This window comes from Dreissena polymorpha, chromosome 5 (assembly GCF_020536995.1).
Source record: "Dreissena polymorpha isolate Duluth1 chromosome 5, UMN_Dpol_1.0, whole genome shotgun sequence".
Taxonomy (NCBI): domain Eukaryota; kingdom Metazoa; phylum Mollusca; class Bivalvia; order Myida; family Dreissenidae; genus Dreissena; species Dreissena polymorpha.
The window spans coordinates 114,172,790-114,195,286 of record NC_068359.1 but is presented as its reverse complement, the minus strand read 5'-3'; the positions used below and the strand labels follow the sequence as shown (position 1 = coordinate 114,195,286).

Genomic DNA, 22,497 nt, shown 5'->3' with positions numbered 1-22,497 from the left:
AGGGCTTCTATTATCGGCCCGCTGCCTATCTAACAGCTCGAGGGCCTTTTGATTAGGCCGACCAAAATCGTCCGGCTAAACCCCCTGCCATGTGTTATCGTTTATATTACACATCAACCTTTTTTGTTCGTTTAGTAAAATGTATTTCCAAACCAGCTGTCCGAACTATGATTATTTCCATTAAACTTGTTACGCAATTCACGACGCTTCTCGTGGTCCTATGACGAAATACACACCTCTTTAAATTAGATTCTCAGGATTTTCGACAAAATAATTTTGACGTGTTTGTTTTTTTACTATTGAATATATACATGAAAATTAAGCTTCGCAAGAGTCCAAAAATATATATCGGAGTGTGTGGTTTTCATGAATAAATGGAGACTTCAATCGGAATAAAGTGAAACGCTCTGACCAGTCATTTGATTTCGTCAGTGATAAGAGTTGGAGACAAACGCTGGGTAAAGTGCAGCAACATGATTTGGTGATGTAATCCAAACTTAAACGTTTTACGACTGAAAATTTTAAATATCAGTAATATGGTGTTCATAAACAGCTCATGCCAAAGGATACAAAAATACCAAACTATTTTTTTTTAATCTGAACTAAAAATCTTAACAAAATTTATTGTATATGCATGTAACAATAAGACCGGTCATTGTTATAAAGTAATTAAAAAGGTCAAGGCAATAGTCTGCACTATAAATCAGTTCTCATTCTCTTTAATGTCCACATATCTTCCTACTTACATACAAACTAAAATAAACATGTGGATATAAATAACAACATATTTCTTGTATGTTCAAACGAAGTTTTATAGTAATCATAAATGATGTTCGGTTCATCGGATAGAAACTCATTTTTGGAAACGATTATTTCCCATCATCGTCCGTATATCCCGTATTTCCCAGTAACATGGCTTTCCTGTCCATGGGTGATAAGTTGGTTCCTTTTTCCTAGTTCCTTATTCCTTTTTCGAATAAGGAATGAGGAACTGTTCCTTATTCCTTATTCACGCGTAACATATTTGTTGTAGGGTTTTAAAGAACAATAATGCAAAGATTTCTGAAATAAATCAACACAAAATAACTCGAATACATTTACTTTATGTATTACGTTACATATCCATGTTTCTTTTCGCGCTTGCATAGTATTTCTTTAAACCGAACCGATATTTTCTAATTCGAATACTAATTTCACATCAACAAAACCTAAAGCATATACTATTACTTTACATGTATGAGATAAAAAAAATCAATCTTTCATAATTCACAATCCAGTTCCTTATTCGAGGCTGAATACGGAAAAAGGAACCAGTTCCTTATTCCTTATTCAAGCCGAATAAGGAACTGACATTTTCTTACTTAAACATCAATGATATTGATCCAAAATTAAACACATATAAATGAACATATTATTTATATATTGATTGATTATGTAAAATTCTAATTGCAATACATTTCTACTAAGTTTTAAGTGATGATTATCCAGTTCCTTATTCAGTGTGAATAAGGAATAAGGAACTGGTTCCTTATTCCTTATTCAAATCGAATAAGGAACTGGAATTTTCTTTTCATAAATTATAAGTCAACATCAACCAACGAGACGAATAACTCAACGAAAATTATTGTAAATGTATGTCGGGTGTGACACATATTTATTGCAGTACATTTCTGCTTTGTTTTAATTAATATCATAGTTCCTTATTCGGTTTGAATAAGGAATAAGGAACTGGTTCCTTATTCCTTATTCAAATCGAATAAGGAACTGATATTTTCTTACTGAACAAATAAAATAATATGAATTAAGAGACGCATAAATCAAGGAAAATCACTGTATATGTAGGTTGGGAAAACAAAATATGTAATTATTACAGTACATTTCTTTTGAGTATTCTTGTGTAATGATAACCTAGTGCCGTTTTCGCGGCTGAAAAAGGAAAGCGTAACAAGTTGCAATATCTAAAGATATCACTTATAACCACCGAGAACAGTACCATTTTGTCGGTTTTCACGACTTTTAATCGTGCGCCAATTTTTATGGTGGCCGGATGTAACGTAGGCATCATAGAGCGAGGAAACGCGCTTTCGGAGATAGAGAATCTATTGAAATAAAACTACCAAATTACAGCTATGTAAGTTTTCGTGTTTAATTGAAAAAAAAAACAACAACGAAATACAGAGGAATTTCTATGAAACTTTCCAGTCTAATAGAGGCACCGTGGCCGCTGCTTCCGGTTCGTTCTTGCTTTATTGTGACATCAGTGACGTCGCATTGATGACAACTCTGTCCGGAACATTGGCATTCGTCTTGTGCAGAGGTTGAAAGTCGCCGAATGTACAGTCGGTCTGCATGAGCGAAAAAACGCATATTCAGAAGAAAACACACTTTTACAGCTAGGATGCACGCTTTTTCGTTTCAAATATAAAATAAAATAAAATATTGAGGCATTTCGATGAAACTTTTCAGTCTTATAGAGGCACTTGGACCGCTGCTTCCGGTGCAGTCTTTCTTTTATGGAGACGTGTTGAAATCATTTTGTATTTTTAATCATATCCCTGCGTAACAGTTTTCGTATGAAAACGGAACAATACATCTAAAATATGTTTCGTTTTCAGCTTTTATATAGTCTTGACCAAAGTTCAGGGTCAGATAAGACTTCAAGAACTGTACCAGAGATATAAGTAACAAATCTTACACAAACAATCGCCAATAATAACGAATATAAAGCTGTGCTATTCTAAAATGATTCGAATTTAAGTATCCGAAGTATGGCCTCTGAATAAGATATTGGGCGTAAAGTTAGTTCCTTATTCGGAAGCCTGTATTTCGGACGATAACTTTCGGATATGTTATATTTTAGATGGTGTGTGGGTTATTTAAGCTTGAATATGTTATATGGACGTATTCTGTCAGATTTCTTTTCATATTCCATGTGACGATACACGCCGAAAACAAGTATTATGAAGACGATAACAAGGAAATAGTATTGCCTTACTCAAACATAAATTGAAATTAACCATATAATATTAAATGTCGATGAAAATCATGGTTTATGTAGGTTTGAAGTTTAAAAAAGTTAATGCAATATGTTTCTGTCTAGTATTATTTAATAATAACACAGTTCATTATTCAGTGCGAAAAAGGAATAAGGAACTGGTTCCTTATTCCTTATTCAAATCGAATAAGGAACTGGCATTTTCATATTTACCAAACTATTAAAATGAACCAAAGAGACCAGCAAATCAATGGAAATCATTGTTAATGTAGGTTGGGTATAAACAAACATTAATTGCAGTACATCTCTAATGAGTTTCATTTAATGATAACCTAGTTCCTTACTCTGATTGAAAAAGGAATAAGCAACTGGTTCCTTATTCCTTATTCAAATCGAATAAAGAACTGCCATTTCCTTACACACACATACAAATAAAATGAACCAATGAGACCAATATATCAATAAAAATCATTTTAAATGTAGGTTGGGTACTAAAATATGTATTGTAGTACATTTCTAAATAGTTTTTTGCGTCATGATAACCATATTTTTGTGGTAAAAAGTAATCAGGTGCACTGTCTTCGGAACAAAAAGGACTGGTTACCACCAAGACCAGTGCTATTTTGTCGTTTATCACGACCTTTAATCTGGTGGCAATTTTGAAGATCGCCGGATGTACCGTTGGCATCCAAGACGAAGAAGACGCGTTTTCGGAGATAGAAAATATATTTAAATATAAGCACTCAAGTAAAGCTGGTATACGCATTTGTTTATTTAATTAAAAAACAAAATACGGAGGAATTTCTATGAAACTTTCCAGAGGCCTGTGAGTCGCTGCTTCCGGTGCAGCCTCGCCTTTATGGTGACGTCAGTGACGTCGCACTGACAAGAACGCTGTACGAAATATTCCACCAGCATTCGGTACGAATAAAGTCGGAACTGTTACGATAAGATCGGCGAGGGACTGTTTACCAAAGAAGCCATCACCATTTTGTAGACCCCACAGTCAAAAGTCGTGTTCTGAGGTTAAAGGTCGCCGGATATACCGTTGGTCTGAATGAGTGAGAAAACGCGTTTTCGCACTTAAACAAATCTATGAAGAAAACACACTTGTACAGCTAGTATGCGCGCATGCGTTTGAATTATAAAATAAAATATTGAGGCATCTCGATTAAACTTTAAAATCTACTTGAGGAACCTAGACCGCTGCTTCCGTTGCAGTATTGCTTTCATGTTGACGCATTGAAATCGCTTTGCATTTTTAATTATATCCCTTTGTAACTGTTTATGTATAAGAACGGAATGGGATAGCTAAAACATGACTAGTATTCAGCTATCGGATAGTCTTCTACAGAAGTTAGGGTTAGAAAAAACTTCAAGAACTGTATCAGAGATATAAATTTAAAAATCTTACATTAAAAATAGCCAATAATAACAAATATATAGCTGCGCTTTTCTAGAATGATCCGAGTTTAAATATCTGAAATTATGGCCTCTGAATAAGGAATTTGCGTAAAGTTAGTTCCTTATTCAGAAGCCTGGATTTCGGACAATCACTTTCAGATATGTTCTATTTACTACGTAGTGTGGGTTATTTAAGCTTGATTATGTTCTATGGAAATGTTCTTTTCTACTGTATATTATATTTTGCGATAAGCGCTGAAAATAAGTATTATAAAGACGATAGTAAGAGACTGGCCTTTTCATAATCAAACATAAATACAGTAACCCAACATTAATGAACGTCAATGTTAATCATGGTATATGTAGTTTAATTAAAAAAATACTTATTGCCGTACAATTCTACTTTGTTTATTAAAATGATAACCCAGTTCCCGTTTTTTGCTACTAAATAATGCACAAGTAACCAGTTGCTTTAACTTAGGAAAAATACCGGTAGGCCTGATAATCAAAAAGAAAAGCGCGATTTCTTCGCTTCCTGTGACCTTTTATCGCGCGCCAATGTTGTAAGTTGCCGGATATATCGTTTGCATCCAAGACACAGGCGCTCGATGGCAATGTTTGTATTTTTTTTCTTAGTTACCCGTTGTTTATTATAATGCATACACATACTAAATCAATAAAAATCTTCCGACAAAACGTCTTCTTAGAAAAAAGATAGTTCGACTATGTATATAGTTATGTCAATATCAATATACATAGTCGAACTATCTTTTTTAAGAAGACGTTTTGTCGGAAATGTTTCATTGATTTAGAATGTGCATGCATCATAATAAACAACGGGTAACTTAAACAAACAAAAAACTAAACATGAAAAAAAAACAATAAAAAAACATTGCCATCAAGCGCCTGTGATCCAAGATCGAGAAAACGCGTTTCCAGTGAAAGAACATCTGTTTAAATGCAAACACTAAATTACGGATTGTTTACGCATTTTTAATGAAACTTTCCAGTCTAAAAGAGGCACCCGGGTCGCTGCTTACGGTGCAGTCTCGCCTTGATGGTGACGCCAATCATGTCTTACTGACGGCAACGTTGTCCTAAATATATCTGATGGTCCCCTAATATATCGTTGGTCTGCACGAGCGAGAAATATTAATTAAAATTCAAAGGGTTAATACAGTCAATAACACATTTTTTTTAAAGCCAGTACCTAATTCTACTGTAGCATAGATGTGAAAATCAATCATCCTTGTTTATTTGATTTTAAAATTGCACACCTCTTTTTTTCTATCTTGTCCCCATGATATGCTTAGTCGAGGAACGACTTACTACGCACTGCAATTAATTATTTAATACCAGTCCAACATATTCAATAATTTTCGTTGAGTAATTGGTCTCGTTGGTTCATTTTGATGTATAATTTATAGATAGAACATTCCAGTTCCTTATTCGATTTGAATAAGGAATAAGGAACCAGTTCCTTATTCAAATCGAATAAGGAACTGGATAATCATCACTTAAAACTTAGTAGAAATGTATTGCAATTAGAATTTTACATATTCAACCAATATATAAATAATATGTTCATTTATATGCGGTTAATATTGGATAAATTTCATTGATGTTTAAGTAAGAAAATGCCAGTTCCTTATTGATTTGAATAAGGAATAAGGAACCAGTTCCTTATTCCTTTTTCAATCCGAATAAGGAACAAGGTTATCATTAAATGAAACATAGTAGTGATGTACTGCAATTAATGTTTTTGAGACTCAACCTAAATTTACAATTTACATTTATGAAAAAGCCAGTTCCTTATTCGATTTGAATAAGGAATAAGGAACCAGTTCCTTATTCCTTATTCGCACTGAATAAGGAACTGTGGTATTATTAAATAATTCAAGGCAGAAATATATAGCAATACATATTTTTAACTTCGAACCTACATAAACCATGATTTTCATCGACATTTTATATTATTTGGTTAATTTTAATTTATGTTTGAGAAAGGCAATACCATTTCCTAATTATCCTCTTCATAATACTTGTTTTCAGCGTGTATAGTGACATAAAATATAAAAAGAAATGTGACAGAATACGTCCATATAACATAATCGTGCTTAAATAACCCACAATACATCTTATATATAACATATCCGAAAGTAATTTTTCCGAAATACAGGCTTCCAAATAAGGAACTAGCTTAACTCCAATTCCTTATTCAGAGGCCATAATTTCGGATATTTAAATTCGGATCATTCTAGAATAGCACAGATATAAATTCGTTATTATTGGCTATTTTCATGTTAGATTTTTTATAAATTTATATGTCTGATACAGTTCTTGAAGTTTTTCCTGACCCTAACTTCTAGAGTAGACTTTCCGATAGCTGAATACCAGTCATGGTTTAACTATCCCATTCCGTTCTTATACCTAAACAGTTACAAGGGGATATGATTAGGGATGCAAAGCGATTTCAATGCGTCAACCAGTTCCTTATTCCTTGTTCAATACAAATAAGGAATTATGTTATCATTAAATTAAACTTATTAGAGATGTTCTGCAAATACTGTTTTTTTATACTCAACTTACATTAAAAATGGTTTGTATTGATTTATTGGTCTCTTTGGTTCATTTTAATAATTTGTTTAGTAATTTGAATACGGAATAAGGAACCAGTTCCGTATTGATTCCTGTTTCAATCCGAATATGGAACTATGCTATCATTAAATGAAACTTAATGATACCCAACCTCCATTTACAATGATTTTCATTGATTTATTGGTCCCTTTGGTTCATTTTAATATTTTGGTTAGTATGAAAATTCCAGTTCCTTATTCGATTTGAATAAGGAATAAGGAACCAGTTCCTTATTCCTTATTCAAACCGAATAAGGAACTATGTTATTATTAAATATAACAAAGTAGAAATGTACTGCAAATATTATTTGTTACATCCTACATACATTTACAATAATTTTCGTTGAGTTATTCGTCTCGTTGGTTCATTTTGACTTATAATTTATAGAAAGAAAATTCCAGTTCCTTATTCGATTTGAATAAGGAATAAGGAACCAGTTCCTTATTCCTTATTCACACTTAATAAGGAACTGGATAATAATCACTTAAATTTTATTAGAAATGTATTGCAATTAGAATTTTACATATACAACCAATATATAAATAATATGTTCATTTATATGTGGTTAATTTTGGATCAATTTCATTGATGTTTAAGTAAGAAAATGCCAGTTCCTTATTCGGCTTGAATAAGGAATAATGAAATGTAGGAAATGTAAGGAAATAAATGTACAATATTGATTTTTTTTATATCTCATACATGTAAAATAATAGTATGTGCTTTAGGTTTTGTTGATTTGAAATAAGTATTCGAATTAAAAAATTTCGGTTCGGTTTAAACAAGAAATCCTATGCAAGCGCGAAGAATGTACATGAATATGTAACGTAAAACATAAAGTAAATGTATTCGAGTTATTTTGTTTTGATTTACTTCAGAAATGTTTGTATTATTGTTCTATTAAACTCTATAGCAAATATGTTACGCGTAAATAAGGAATAAGGAACAGTTCCTTATTCCTTATTCGAATAAGGAATAAGGAACTAGGGAAAAGGAACCAACTTATCACCCATTTCCTGTCCCCACCTTGACACCTGAGTAAGCTTCCATAGCGAACACACCGGAAACCAGGTGGACAACGTCGCCTCCCACATAGTCCGGATGCATTCCCGTCGGCCACTTGACTCAGCAGCAACGTTACGACTACCATGCACATCAGGTAACGCATCATCGTCTGAAATTGAGAATAAAATGCTACAAATAACAGCTAAGAAGTAATTTCGCGCATTTGCAATACATTTATTTACGATTCGACGTGTATATTATGTGCTTATGATTGAGGTTTTATCAGTAAAGATCATAAATTTGATCTGGCTGAGTCAAATAAGGCAATTTGATAATTTATAGTCGTTATCATTGATGGTTTGCTGATTTACAAAACTGGAAGTAAGTTAATAGTGCCAATCGATCAAATGATCTGAGTTTGTGTAGTCATACATGTTAACAACTTAGATGTGCATCAACTGCAACAACCAAACACCAATAACAAAACCTATTACTGCTTCAATCTACCACTTCTATGACATTTTATTAGTATTCTAACTATTGTTAGTTTGTAAAATGCGAAAAGAGCAAACACAACAAATCTGATGGTTACAATGTAATAATTATATAGTTGAATTATATTTATTTAGTAAAAAGCATCTTAAATATCGCAATGCTTATTAATCCACCAATTAAAACAATGATACAGCAAAAGCACTTTCTAGAATTCAGTTACAAATTATAGCGTCAATGTTGACAAGCAATTTAGCGATGCTTTATTTTTCTCCCGTTTATACACATCTCAAGTACCATTCTTCGTGGAAAGGAAGTCACTTAGAAATTATTAAATGGTCGACAAGAATACCATTCTATAAATAAATGACTTACATTTTGCGGAGGAAGTTTACATCACGATTTTCTTACAAAAGATGATCATCAGTCCGTGTGTCAATTTTTAAAGTGCATTCGTCAAACGCAATTAGAAATAGTTTCTTCGAGTTATGGCACTCCCTTAATTTGCCCTTTCTCCAAGAATATAAAGATTTCCCATCAATATTGCCGAGTGAATATCATTATTGTACAAGAAAAGTTTCGCAGTACACTTCTCATTTATGTAACGAAAGTGAATCACAACTCAAATAGTATAATGAAAGCGGTCGAATGCTATTCCTTAGGCCAAATAAAAAAATAGTCTTGGTTCAGGGAACATGGCCAGAAAAATGTAGGAGGGTAGGTAGGTTTTTTTTTTTTTTTTTTTTTTTTTTTTTTTACCAGTCGACTGATTTCAGGGTGAAAAAGGGTCAGTTAATGCACCCATGATTGTTTAAACACTGACCAAATGATTAACATTGCACATGTGGTATTTAGTCGTTGTATATTATTCAATATTCCTAGCTCTTTATGCACTTCTTCAGGGCTAGCGCTGGCCCAAAATTTCTTTGAGCCAACCATTTTTTGTTTGTCTGTCTGTAATAGTGTGACCTTCATATTCAAAAGTGAACAAGCCATCTTTATCAGTCTCTGGTGTTTGGGGTGTGACCTTCAGAATTTTTTTCATCATGAGACCTGACCTAGTCTCCGACAGGTGCTCAAGAGTCTGAATAGTGGCTGTCAAAAGGAGGGTAACCTCAGAATAACACAAGTCTTTCTTCTGGTACATTTTTTTATAAAATGGCAATGGGTTTGAGCGCATCGCACAAGAAGTGAGCAGTGTACATACATTTGAATGTTGCTATTGGTTTGTACAGGCTAAGGGCGTCACAGTACATTGATTTTGATTCAGTATCAAAGCGAAGCCAATTGTTGTCAAGTTTCCATGACTCTTGGAATGCTCTAGTGTTTTGTGTTTTAATTATTTTTTTTTATGACTCTTTTTCGTCCAACGACGCTTTAAGGTTAAAGACGCCATGTTAGCGACTGTAGAGACAAAGTGGTTAATTCCATTTTTATAGTAGACTAGATGAATGACTCTTCCTATGTGTTAAAAATACGAAACTTTAATTACAATTAAACCGCGCGTGTTTTTCACATTTTCATTTGATTAAAATACGCTGCTGTCAGTTAGCATAGTGTGCGAGTAAAACAAACAAATTAATTAATTATCATCTTTTCATTTGATGGGAAATTGACAGAAAGTTGTAACATCATCGACATAGAACTAATTATTATATTATCACTTTTAAATTCAGATCAATAGACAGCTTGGAAATAATTAAATTATTGTCACGCTTCTTTTCATTTTTAATCTTTAATAATACGACATTTGCGACCGGCCGCTATTTTGTTTGCAGACGACAATTTTAACTGTGTATTCAAAGTGCACAGTGTATGCGCATGAATTACCGAATATTACTCCATAGCTCCACCCATTTTTACATTTCATTCAACAACGTTATTTCATGTGTAAGCGAGCTCAATGTTGATTGGCCAGCTAGCATGCGCACTTCAATAACAATAAGGTCAAGCAATGTCTCGTATACAGGTGCAGACCGGTTTTTGTTCACTGTTCAAATTGCGAACACTTTCATTGAAACAAAGAGAAAAATATAGAAAACCAATCCAGGTTTTAATGGTGGCTGTTTTCAATGAAATTTTACGAGATTTTAGCATTTTCGCCATCAGATTTTTTTCCATGGACCAAAAAATCGTTAGGGTCGGGGGCAAAAAATAGGGTCGGTCGGGTTCCCTGAACCAAGACTATTTTTTTTTTTGGCCTTTTGACTAAATAGCCATATTGCTGTTCACTTAAAATAAAAAGCTTAATTTTTGTCCAGTGGGTGGCATATACACTTATCAAAGAAATTGGCCCTGAAGTTCAAGAACTGTGCAAAGCCAGTAGTTTGCAGCAGTAAACAGATGACATAAAAATGACATACTAGTACTTTGTATTTTTAAATTACTGTTGGCAACTTTATTGTAACTTTTTTTTTCAAACACTTAAATTACTCTGTAAAGACGTGCACATAATATTATAAACTACCCAGCATATTCAGATTGTTTTTTTGTTGCTCTCATGTGTTGCTTGATTATTGTTTTACTCTAAATAGAAGCACGCTATTGTTATGTTCGTGGAAACATATGTTCTGTTAGAGTTATGACATCAAAGCGCTGTTTAAGTGATTGTCATTAAACCACTTTCAGCTAACACTTAGTTGAAGTATTTATATGCCTAGTGACCTGCTGCGTAGCTTCAAAATAAACATGTAAGGACACATTTTTTTTCCAATTTTCCATAACCCAAGATAACATAAATTAAAGCAATTACTACATAGTTTGTACATCTACCAAACTGCTATTTAAATATTCATTTAATATAATATTGCCATACATTATTCAATTATACACTTACACGTACACTTATAAGGCCTAGTGTGTTCATTGTTTGCAGAAATAAGTAATTTTGATTAAATTAACATGACGTGTAGTACATAGTTTATATATAACATTTAAATATAAATAAAAGCTTTGGAATCAAGGTTTATGCATTACGGCTTCTTCCGGAAGTACAATACGGTGACCCTGGAAAATATTTAATCAAATTACGTTCTGATACATTGTGATCAAAACGGAATAAAGTTAATATCGTATTTACTAAATTTCGTCGACCTGTACGAAACAATGGGGCGGATTCCGGGCGTAATAGGGGCGGAATCGGCACGTTATGTTGGAATTACGCCCGTACAACTGGCGGAATGAGTTTTACGCCCGGAACTAAAATTATTTCTGTGCGTAATTCAACTGTTTTTTTTCCAGGCATAAAACAATGGAGATTTGTGGACGGAATTTTGCAATTTGTTTCTTTCGCGGGACAGAAATTCATACTTATAAAATATTTGTGAAGCCACATGACGGAATTTTGAGCTTAGTAGTTTTTACAGAGAGTAATATTGGACTTAGCAAATTTCTATGAAGCTAAACAATAACTTAATACATTTAATTTAAACCAAAGTACTGAACAAAATATAACCAGTAATTGATAACTTAATAAACGTTTTTAAATAAAAATATTTTATTTTATTGATGCATTTGTACAATCAATCACATTCATTATTGACAAAACTATTTCAGTCACAATATAATTCATTCAGCATAAAGCTTTGATCTAATTTATAATGTTCAAGTTCAGATTCTTAAACATATTTTGTAGTATTTTTATACTTAATTTGTGAGATTTAGCTGAAAAGGAGACAGACTTGTGAACTTGTGATCATAAATTATACTCTTAGATTTTGCATTTATTGGCATTGCTGGTAATTATTTTTAGGAGATAACAATAACACATTTTAACTTTAAATATATTTTATCTATTGCTGCCTTTTACAGTTTCCACTTGCATTTTTAAGACTGAGGGATGACCGTGCATTACAAATCTATTTGCACTTATTTTTTTAATTCACTCCTTTAATTCTTCCTATTTTTTGCAAATTTTGCTCCTTTTTAATAATAATTTCATAATTACAATAATGACTGTGAAGTTTAATAAAGAACAAGACTTGGTAATGTTTTCATCATTTAAAGGTTTCCTTTGACAAAACACCCAACAGTCTTAGTTCAATATTATTTGTTTATATCATCAATATGAATAAAGTTTATCTGCATGTTACTCTATAATAAACAAGAGGGCCTGTAAGGCCCAAAGTCGCTCACCTGAGATAATAAGATATTATTGGGACAAATCGAGGGGTTAGAGCCAGAACGTAATAAATTATCTTGTAAAATCAGCAAAAAAAGTTCACTTTGATAATCTTGCTAAACAAATACGTGAAAATCAACACTCCTCATCCGACTTCTGGAAGATAATTAAAAGATTCACGAATAAAAACACCTCACATAACGAGTTGCCTCCCTTAATTCACAATGGTACAATATATGAGTCACCTCTTGACAAAGCAAATATCCTAAATTCCTTTTTCCAATCTCAATCGACTTTAACTATACCCAGTACGCACATGCACAACTTACATTTCCACGAGCCAGATTGCCCAGTCTTTCAAGATCTCATCATTTCCCGTCAAGATGTTTTAGATTCCATAAAAGTAATGAAAACGGGAAAGGCATCAGGACCAGACAAAATAAATAGCCAAGTTTTAAAGCAAATTGCATCTGAGATTGCAGGTCCACTACAAAATCTTTTCAATTGTTCCATCAGTACTGGTAGATTCCCTCGGAGTTGGAAAGAAGCAATTGTTTGTGCACTTCACAAAAAGTCTGATCCTCAGGATGTTGGAAATTATAGACCGATCTCACTTTTAAGCGTGTTAAGTAAATGTCTTGAGAGAATTCTCCACAAATACATTTTTAACCATCTAAGGGCTACCGATTTTATAACCCCATTTCAATCAGGTTTCATACCAAAAGATTCCACTGTCAACCAATTAGTCTCGGTATATCATACCTTTATTAAAGCTGTCGACGAAGGTAAAGAGGTTAGAGCCGTATTTTGTGACATTTCTAAGGCATTTGATAGAGTATGGCACGAAGGACTTATTCACAAGCTCCGACTATGTGGTATCTCTGGATATCTTCTATCTTGGTTAAAAGACTACCTACAGGAGAGGATCCAGTGTGTTGTAATTTCCGGCTGCCAATCTGACCCATTACCCATAAATGCTGGTGTTCCTCAAGGGTCTATATTAGGGCCCCTCCTCTTTCTTATATACATCAACGATATTGTACGAGATATACACTGTCCAATTCGCCTATTTGCAGACGATACTGCGTTATATATAATCGTCGACAACCCGATTGATGCAGCTAACCATCTAAACTCTGATCTTGCAAAAATCCATTCTTGGGCTGATAAGTGGTTGGTTACCTTCAATCCATCCAAAACCGAATCCTTAGTAATGTCTAGAAAAGTCAACCGCCCAATCCATCCCCCTCTTTTTCTCAACGACTGCCAAATCACTGAGGTTTCGTCTCATAAACATCTCGGCTTACTTTTTTCTGATTCATGTTCCTGGCACGAGCATATTGAATCAATCAAGAAGAAAGAATGGCAGAGAATTAATTTAATGCGAACGTTCAAGTTTACGCTCGATAGAAAGTCCCTTCTATTGATATACACAACATTTATCAGACCAATTCTCGAATATGCTGATGTTGTCTGGGACAACATTACTACACAAGATGAAATTGAACTTGAAAAGATTCAACAGGAAGCGGCAAGAATAATTAGCGGAGGAACACGTTTAGCATCTCTGCAGAATCTATATAATGAAACGGCTCTTGAACCATTAAAAAATAGGAGAACAAACCATAAACTCACCAATTTCTATAAAATGTATAATTCTATATCACCCTCCTATTTGTGTACTCTGATCCCCTCTAGCGTTGGAGACAGTTCGGCTTATTCACTTCGCAATTCTAACAATATTCGCAGCATTCAATGTAAATCACAACTTTTTTCACGATCTTTCCTACCATCAACTATAAACTTATGGAACAATTTACCTGAATCTGTAAGAACAGCTCCTTCTCTCTCAGCTTTCAAAGCAAATCTAAACAAAGACAAAAAAATAATTCCCCAGCATTACTACAATGGAGAGCGGCAGTCTAATATTCTACATGCACGTTTACGAATGCATTGTAGCAGCTTAAATGAACATTTGTACACAAAAAATATTGTACAAAGTCCATATTGTCAATGTGGTGAAATTGAAGATACATACCATTTCTTCTTCAATTGTCCCATTTATACTGCAAAAAGAGTTATCCTTTTTGACAATCTGTCCAGTTTTCAACCAATAACTCTGCAACTACTTCTTTTTGGTGTTAAAGACGGATCATACGAAGTAAATTCACTAATTTTCAAACATGTTCATTCTTTCATCCGAGATAGTCATAGATTCTAATCCTTCTCCATCTCAGGAACAAACCATTTCTGCTAACGATGCCCCGTCCCGCGACTACTTCCTTTCTTATCGCAACTTCTCTTATTCGAACTCTACTTTTACACTTCCTTCCATTTCCTTCTCAACGTATTACATTTTTTGGTATATATACTACCCTGTTATATGATGTGTATTACCACATATATATTTTCTCCATTTCTAAACGGTATTCAAATACCAATAACTGAACTATACGTTTCATAATATTGTGATTTTTATAAGTTGTAGTTACACGTTTGGTTGTTTACACCATATCAGCAGCGCTTCTAACAGACAGAAGAGAGGCATAAGCCTCGAGCTTTTTTCTCAATTCTGTCAAATTGTATCCGACAGCCTTTATATTAAGCAATACTGCAATTTCTTCCTGCCTTGTGTATTGTTCGAAAATAATATGTATGTTTGTATTGTATTGCTTATATGTACTTTCTTTTGAACTAAATAAATAGTGTTTAAACCAAACCAGAACGTAATAAGTCCATTTTTCAAATAGTGGAGAAAAACGCAAAACAAGGTTTGACAAACTACAACTTTTATTTGAATATGAATATTAGCATAATATTATGTTACAATATTAGGTAAAAGTATTGTTATGGCATTATAAACATATCATAGAATTGCATACAATATTTAATGCTTTTGTATTCAAAATAGCACTTACTTCATTATGGCCTAAGGTAAAACATATATATTTTCTGTGTGCCACTGTGTTAAGTGCACTTGGTGCTACTTAGCATAAGAATAGTACCCTGCTTTTCCTATGCCATACAGGTCTAAGTGCCCTTAAGGCAAAACAGCCCTGTGCTATGCATCTATTTTGAGAGACTGAACGAAACATGTGCACTAAACACAAGTTCATATTAATATTCATAATACGAGATATTATTATACAGAAGTACATCATTATTTCCTTTTGCATTCTAGATTTTAAAATGACATACACATGTAACAATACATATATTTAAATTAGTATGGACTTGTTTGTCTCCAACATTCACAATGGAAGAAAGTCAAGATTTAGAGTATCTATTCCACATTTAATCTTCACTTTCTTCCATTGTATGTGGTTCTGGAAGACTGTCCCTAGTTGTCTTATCAGATGGAATATCCTTGAAATACTGGTCATATTCTGAAGGAATTATTCGTCAGAGCAAAGTAATAGCAGGTCTTTTTTCTTTGCTATTGTAATTGGAAGTTTGGCATCATACAAGGGTTTTAGGTCACATCTTATAGAAGGTCCTTTCCTTGAGGATTTAAGTTACACACACTGAAAACTGGTGTCATCGAAACTGCTCTTAGAAAACACACGCCCCGGATCACTTTTTTGCAGTTTTATCCATGTTAGTTTTGTCCATAAAACGTTTTGTCCACTTACATTTACAACGTTTAACGGTAGTACATATTTGGCTACATTATTGATATCTAAAAAGTCATAGTATTTCATCGGCACTACAACATACGGATTTCTTTTTCGTGCAACCTTCACAATTGTTTCCCACTGGCTTGGTACATATACCGATGTACGTTTCTTTGCTCGTTCTATCGAAGCATGTACACTATCACAACTCCATCAGGTTATGTCCACTTTCTAAATACTTTTGTTTAATAGTGTCTCTATGTTTTTACATTTCTCTTAAGCATGCATCAATGCAACAGTAACAACCGTATTTCGATTTTGACCACAACAACAGTCAGAATAAAAACAGACATTCTCTACTGTGATAGGAAGAGTTTTCATGTAAGTCAAAAGACAAGTTCCCTCTTCACAAGAGCCCCGTTTTCCTTCAGTTTCATTCCACAAAAACCATGTCGAACTTGCGTTTTGTAAATAATAAAAGGAAAGATTGTAACAATTGAGCTTTCTTTTATAATAAACTTTACCCACAAGAGAACATGGAATCGGTAAAAAGGCCTCTAGATCAAATGTTGCAACATGGTATGACTTGTCTTGTTTTGCACGAGACTTATCCAACTTCTTTTCATCTCTAGCTCTGTTTTTCCTTTTGATATGGTATTTATAAGCAAATTTCAAATTGGTGGTTAGCTCGCCTGCTATATCCTTATTTCTATACACAGCGCACGTCTGAAACTGGTCCTTCTTGGTTATATGGAATGAATAGTTAAACTTCTCACAGAAAATTGTACGATACTTTGAACTTGATATGTATTGCCTGCCCGTTTCTTTACAGTTTTCTTTGTATAATTAATACAATTTACTAATATTTAAATCAGATCGTAGAAAACGCCTTTTAGTGTCTTGGCGTGTGTAATGTGCTTCTACAGTAGGAAATGATGCTATATGATTACGAACATCTTCTATGATTGCATCAGGGGTTTTGTTATGGGGAGTGTGCTTTCCACGCCTGTCAAAGGAAGCAAATGTTCCTGAAGATACTGATTTCAGTGCTGTATCTATCATTCTGCCACCAATAGCTAACGTCTTCTGGAAGAAAGCTTTGCAAACACATTTCGAATCTAAGTGATATACTCTGGAAATAGCTCTGCGCTTTGATAAGTGTGTCCTTACACGACTCGGCACATCCCCCTTTAATGGCAATTGTAAAATATTGAAAACAATCCCTGAATTATGTGAATATGAATGAGGTTGGATTAACATATATCCCGATCAGACTATAATATTTAATACATTGTATACCCATTGTCTGGTATAAAAAAATAGTAACATAGGTTTTAACTCAAATTCCTCATGCATAATACTAGTATTGTTACTTTGTTTAAAATTATTATAATGTGTGTATTATAAACTGGTAGGAGGGAAACTTATGTTTGTTCTCCATTTCATGTGCGTGAATTACATTTTGAACTTGAGTAAAATACCTCCTTGTTATACCATTCGACCCTAACATATTGACTGATTGTATTCATAAATGTAGCATTATTTGTGTTAAATTAAATTTGTATGTTTCTTATTGGCTTTTGTGGTCATGTCCTTCATTACAATATAAAAAAACTATGTGGAAACAGTGATGCATGCGTAGTAAAGTATAACACCCTGATGTGCGTGATGCTATTCGAGACTTAAGGTAAACGTAACTATTACTCTAAGAGAGATTGGCAGGATGTCACATGCTGAGAAACATGCTGATAATCATTCATTGCTTAAACAAGTGATCTACGTAAATTGATGCGGGGTGTTACAAAAAAAGATTATAAGCATAGATAATGTCTTAAGTTCATGAGGTCCTTCCGGAACAGTGCCTGCATTATGTGGAGACCCATAGTGTGTCCCACCACTCCTACCTAATTTAATTACTAGACTCATGAAAGTTGAAACGAATTTTAAATTAAAGCTTCAGTTTGCAGCTACATATGTATTTAGGTTTTACTAAAAGTTATTCAATTTTGGTGTGGTCTTATGCTGTGGGCGGGGGGGGGGAACCGGATTGCCCAGAGGAAACCCACCTGTCCGTTATAGTGACCACCTACCAAACTCACGTGCCCTGGGAATGGGGATTGAATACCGGTAGCAGAAGTGAGAAGTGCATGTACCAACCACTGCGCTAACCGTAACCGGACAGCCTTGTAGATAATGAATTAACATAAACCTATTTAAATTGAGATTTTGAAAATCAGGTCAATGCCTTTGCTGCATAATACAACTAAATCTGGTCAACGTGTATGCTGCATAAAACAATTAAACCAGGTCAATGTGTTCGTTGCACAATAAAACTAAGTCAGGTCAATGTGTTTGCTGCATAATACAACTAAACCAGGTCAATGCGTTCGCTGCGTAAAACAACTAAATCACGTCAATGTGTTCGCTGCATAAAACAACTAAATCACATGAATATGATTTCTGCATAATACAACCAAATCAGGTCAATGTGTTCACTGCATAATACAAATAAATCAGGTCAATATGTTTGCTGCATAATACAACAATCAGGTAAATATGTTCACTGCAAAATGCAACTAAATCAGGTAAATGTGTTCACCGCATAATACAACTAAATCGTGTCATATTGTGTTTGCTGCATAATGCAACAATGACGTCAATGTGTTCACTACATAATACAATAAGATCAATGTGTTGACTGCATAATGCAACAAACATGTCAATGTTTTCACTGCATTACGCAACAAACAGGTCAATTTGTTCGCTGCATATTGCAACAAACAGGACAATGTGTTCGCTGCATAATACATCTAAATTAGGTCAATGTTTTTGCTGCATAATACAACTAAATCAGGTCAATGTGTTTGCTGCATAATGCAACAATCAGGTTAATGTGTTCAATGCATAAAACAACTAAATCAGTTAAATGTGTTTGGTGCATAATACAACGATCAGATCAAATTGTGTTCGCTGCATAATGCAACGTTAATGTCTATGTGTTTGTTGCATAATGCAACAATCAGGTCAATGTGTTTGCTGAATAATGCAACAAACAGGTCAATATGTTCACTGCATAATACAACTATCAGGCCAATGTGTTCACTGCATAATGTAACAAACAGGTCAATGTGTTTGCTGAATAATGCAACAAACAGGTCAATATGATCACTGCATAATACAACAATCAGGTCAATGTTTTCACTGCATAATGCAACAATCAGGTCAATGTATTTGCTGAATAATGCAACAAACAGGTCAATATTTTCACTGCATAATACAACAATCAGGTCAATGTGTTCACTGCATAATGCAACAAACAGGTCAATGTGTTCACTGCATAATACAACAATCAGGTCAATTTGTTAACTGCATAATGCATCAAACAGGTCAATGTGTTCACTGCATAATACAACAATCAGGTCAATGTGTTGTTTTTCATTAAGAAACTAAATCACTTGAATGTGAATGCTGCATAATTAAACACTCACTTCAATGTGTTTGAAGCAAAATGCAACTAAATCAGGGCAACGTTTTCGCTGCATAATACTTCTAAATCAGGTCAATGTGGTCATTGCATAACACAACTAAATCAGGTGAATGAGTTTGCTTCATATTGCAACACTCAGGTCAATGCGTTGGCTGCAAAATGCAACGAAATTAGGTCAATATGTTTGCTGCATAATACAAAAATCAGATAAATGTGTTCGCTGCGTAATGCAATCAGGTTAATGTGTTGGCTGCATAATACAAAAATCAGGTTAATGTGTTATCTGTATAATGCAACACTGAGGTAAATGTGCTCCCTGCTTTATACAACAATCAGGTCAGTGTGTTCTCTGCATAATAAAACTAAATCATGGCCATTCATACATTGACAAAGAAATTAGTTTTTACAACGATGTATGCATTTGATTTTTCGTTCATTTGCTCTTCTTATTGATATCCGAGTTTTTCGAATTGCAGCGTTTTATCTTCCTCTGATATATTGTTTAAGTGCTAGAAGGCAACAACATTGCAGGGCATAGACCTAATTTTTGTAAAATAATACATGTCATTTACCCACAATCTATTTCATTACATTTCTATTTGATTTATTGTTTTTTAATAACAAAAAAAAATACATCTGGAGCAGTTAGGCAAAACTTCCGTGTCATACAAATATAGAAGATCAATAGGAAACATCCTTAAGGGTATGGCGATTTAAAAAAGTGCTATGTTGCAAATAATATTAAAACATGTATATTGCCTTTCTAAGTTTTGCTGTCAGCATGATCGTGGCAGTCCAACTAGTGTTTTCCGGTCAAAATTAGCAATGTTTGTCCGGAGCGAAATATTCATAGGACAATTTGTTAGTGACTATCTGATATATCTGTTAAGTTATTAACTCTTATCGTGTTTAATTTGGTTGTTATTGTATCTATGAACTATGATGTTCATAATAGCAATACTTAACTATCGGTCCTTCACAGTCAACATTTAAGTATGCCCTTTCGTTTACCAGATCTGCTTGCCGCTCCTCACAAGTAGTTATTTCCGTTGATCTTGATTGTGACACCAAATTGTATGTGGTACTTACAGTAATATATTAAAAAGTAGACCCAATCCGAAAATATTGTGTATGCCCCGGCATTGACTGACTGAGAGGTATATAATGATTGACTCATCCTTCCATCTCTACATGGTTAACACAAAATGGCACATTCCATAGAATATCAATTATGTTTCCTACAAAGCTTTCATACTTGCATGGATGTTGTCCTTGAACACTATCAACACACCCACTCTAACCTTACCTCATGTTGCTGTTGACGCTGACCTACATTTGGCTCAGACTAATGCAGAGTCCAATCTCTTGTTTAACCCTTTTCAACTTAGATACATATTTGTACACATTTGTAGTCTCTTACAAAATACTATTAAATTAAATTCCTATTTAACAAGATGCAAGTTGTAAAGGTCTCATTTTCAACCCTTAGATAATGATTAGCAGCGAACAGCATAAAAACCTGAACAGTCTGCGAGTTACTCGCAGGGTTAGAGTTAGAACGGTATTTTCGAACTTTTCTTTTTTCGTCAATCTGGTTGACTGCCCCTTTAAGGCTAGTGACTAATTACTGACTTTACAATACTGATCTATACATCGTATATTAAAATCTGTTACTTGTGCAAAGTATGCTGTCTCATCATGTGTTTTTAAAAGTCCTTTTTTAGACAGAATTTCACTACCAACACCCTACCAGCTCACATGAAAATATGTATAATAGGTGCCCAAAATACATAATTATGTATCTCTATCAAGACATGGCAGTGGGGAAAGATTCGTGCTTAATATCATTCAACTTGTATTTCTATGAAGTCAGTCAAGAGCCACTAATTCAGAAAACGGATGCAATTTTTATTAATTGCTATTTCCAGCCATCCACTATTTAAGTACTCACAGTCAACAAGGGTGTGTGTTGACCTTCTTGTTTTACTGTAGCTGTCTTATCCAGAGGTGTTGATCTAGATTCCTTTCCATACTTGAAAATTGATGGCAGATATAATTGCGCACATGTTCATGTTTTTTGTATGTTCATGCTATTTTCATCTTCCTCCCATGTCGACATTAGTAGATTTCACGCAAACAATCTGCCTTCCATGTAAACTTAAGTAGATTTTACGTAAACATTTGAAGGCCACACTTTACTGAACATGAAATATTAATGCTAGACATTGTTTAATCTATAAAAAAAAACATTTTAGTTGGCAATTTTGTTATGCTCTCTTCCAAAAGCACTTTTAATAATTTAACATTCAGACTGGAGGAGGATGAATGGTAGATTGTTCTCAAGTGGTTCAATACAGAGTCATGAATGCATACTTCAACCACTAGTTAATAACTAGAAGTGTTCTCCTCAACAAGGAAGATTTTATTCATAATGAGAAATGTTTTATTGAAACTTAAAGTGATTTTTGAAAGACACTCAACTTAACAATACCATCATTGTGATTATATACTTGGAAAAAGTATTTTGAGTATGAAAACCCACCAATGGTTAAAGAGGATTGTTTTTAGAACATTCAGTTCGTACACTCATTATACAATTTTTAGCAAGCTCCACAAGATACTTTGCAAATAATTTGTAATAGACTGACATATATAGTTTAATCATATAGAATACATACATGTGCTATGTTATCTTAGATCATCTATGGCAGTATAGTACTTGCATATTTCTGCATATAAATTTTTT

The 22,497-nt window shown here is 33.8% G+C and overlaps 1 long non-coding RNA gene across 2 annotated transcripts; it reads right to left on the bottom strand.

The window, feature by feature from the left end:
* Positions 1-577: 577 nt before the first annotated feature.
* Positions 578-9,172, bottom strand: LOC127882238 (uncharacterized). Of its 2 annotated transcripts, none has more exons than XR_008050457.1 (3): positions 8,906-9,172; positions 8,060-8,207; positions 578-2,345 (listed from the first exon to the last, which is right to left on the bottom strand). It is a non-coding gene; the product is annotated as an uncharacterized LOC127882238 (long non-coding RNA). The 2 variants fall into 2 exon arrangements; XR_008050458.1 differs by lacking the exon at positions 8,906-9,172 and adding an exon at positions 8,754-8,830.
* Positions 9,173-22,497: the final 13,325 nt, after the last annotated feature.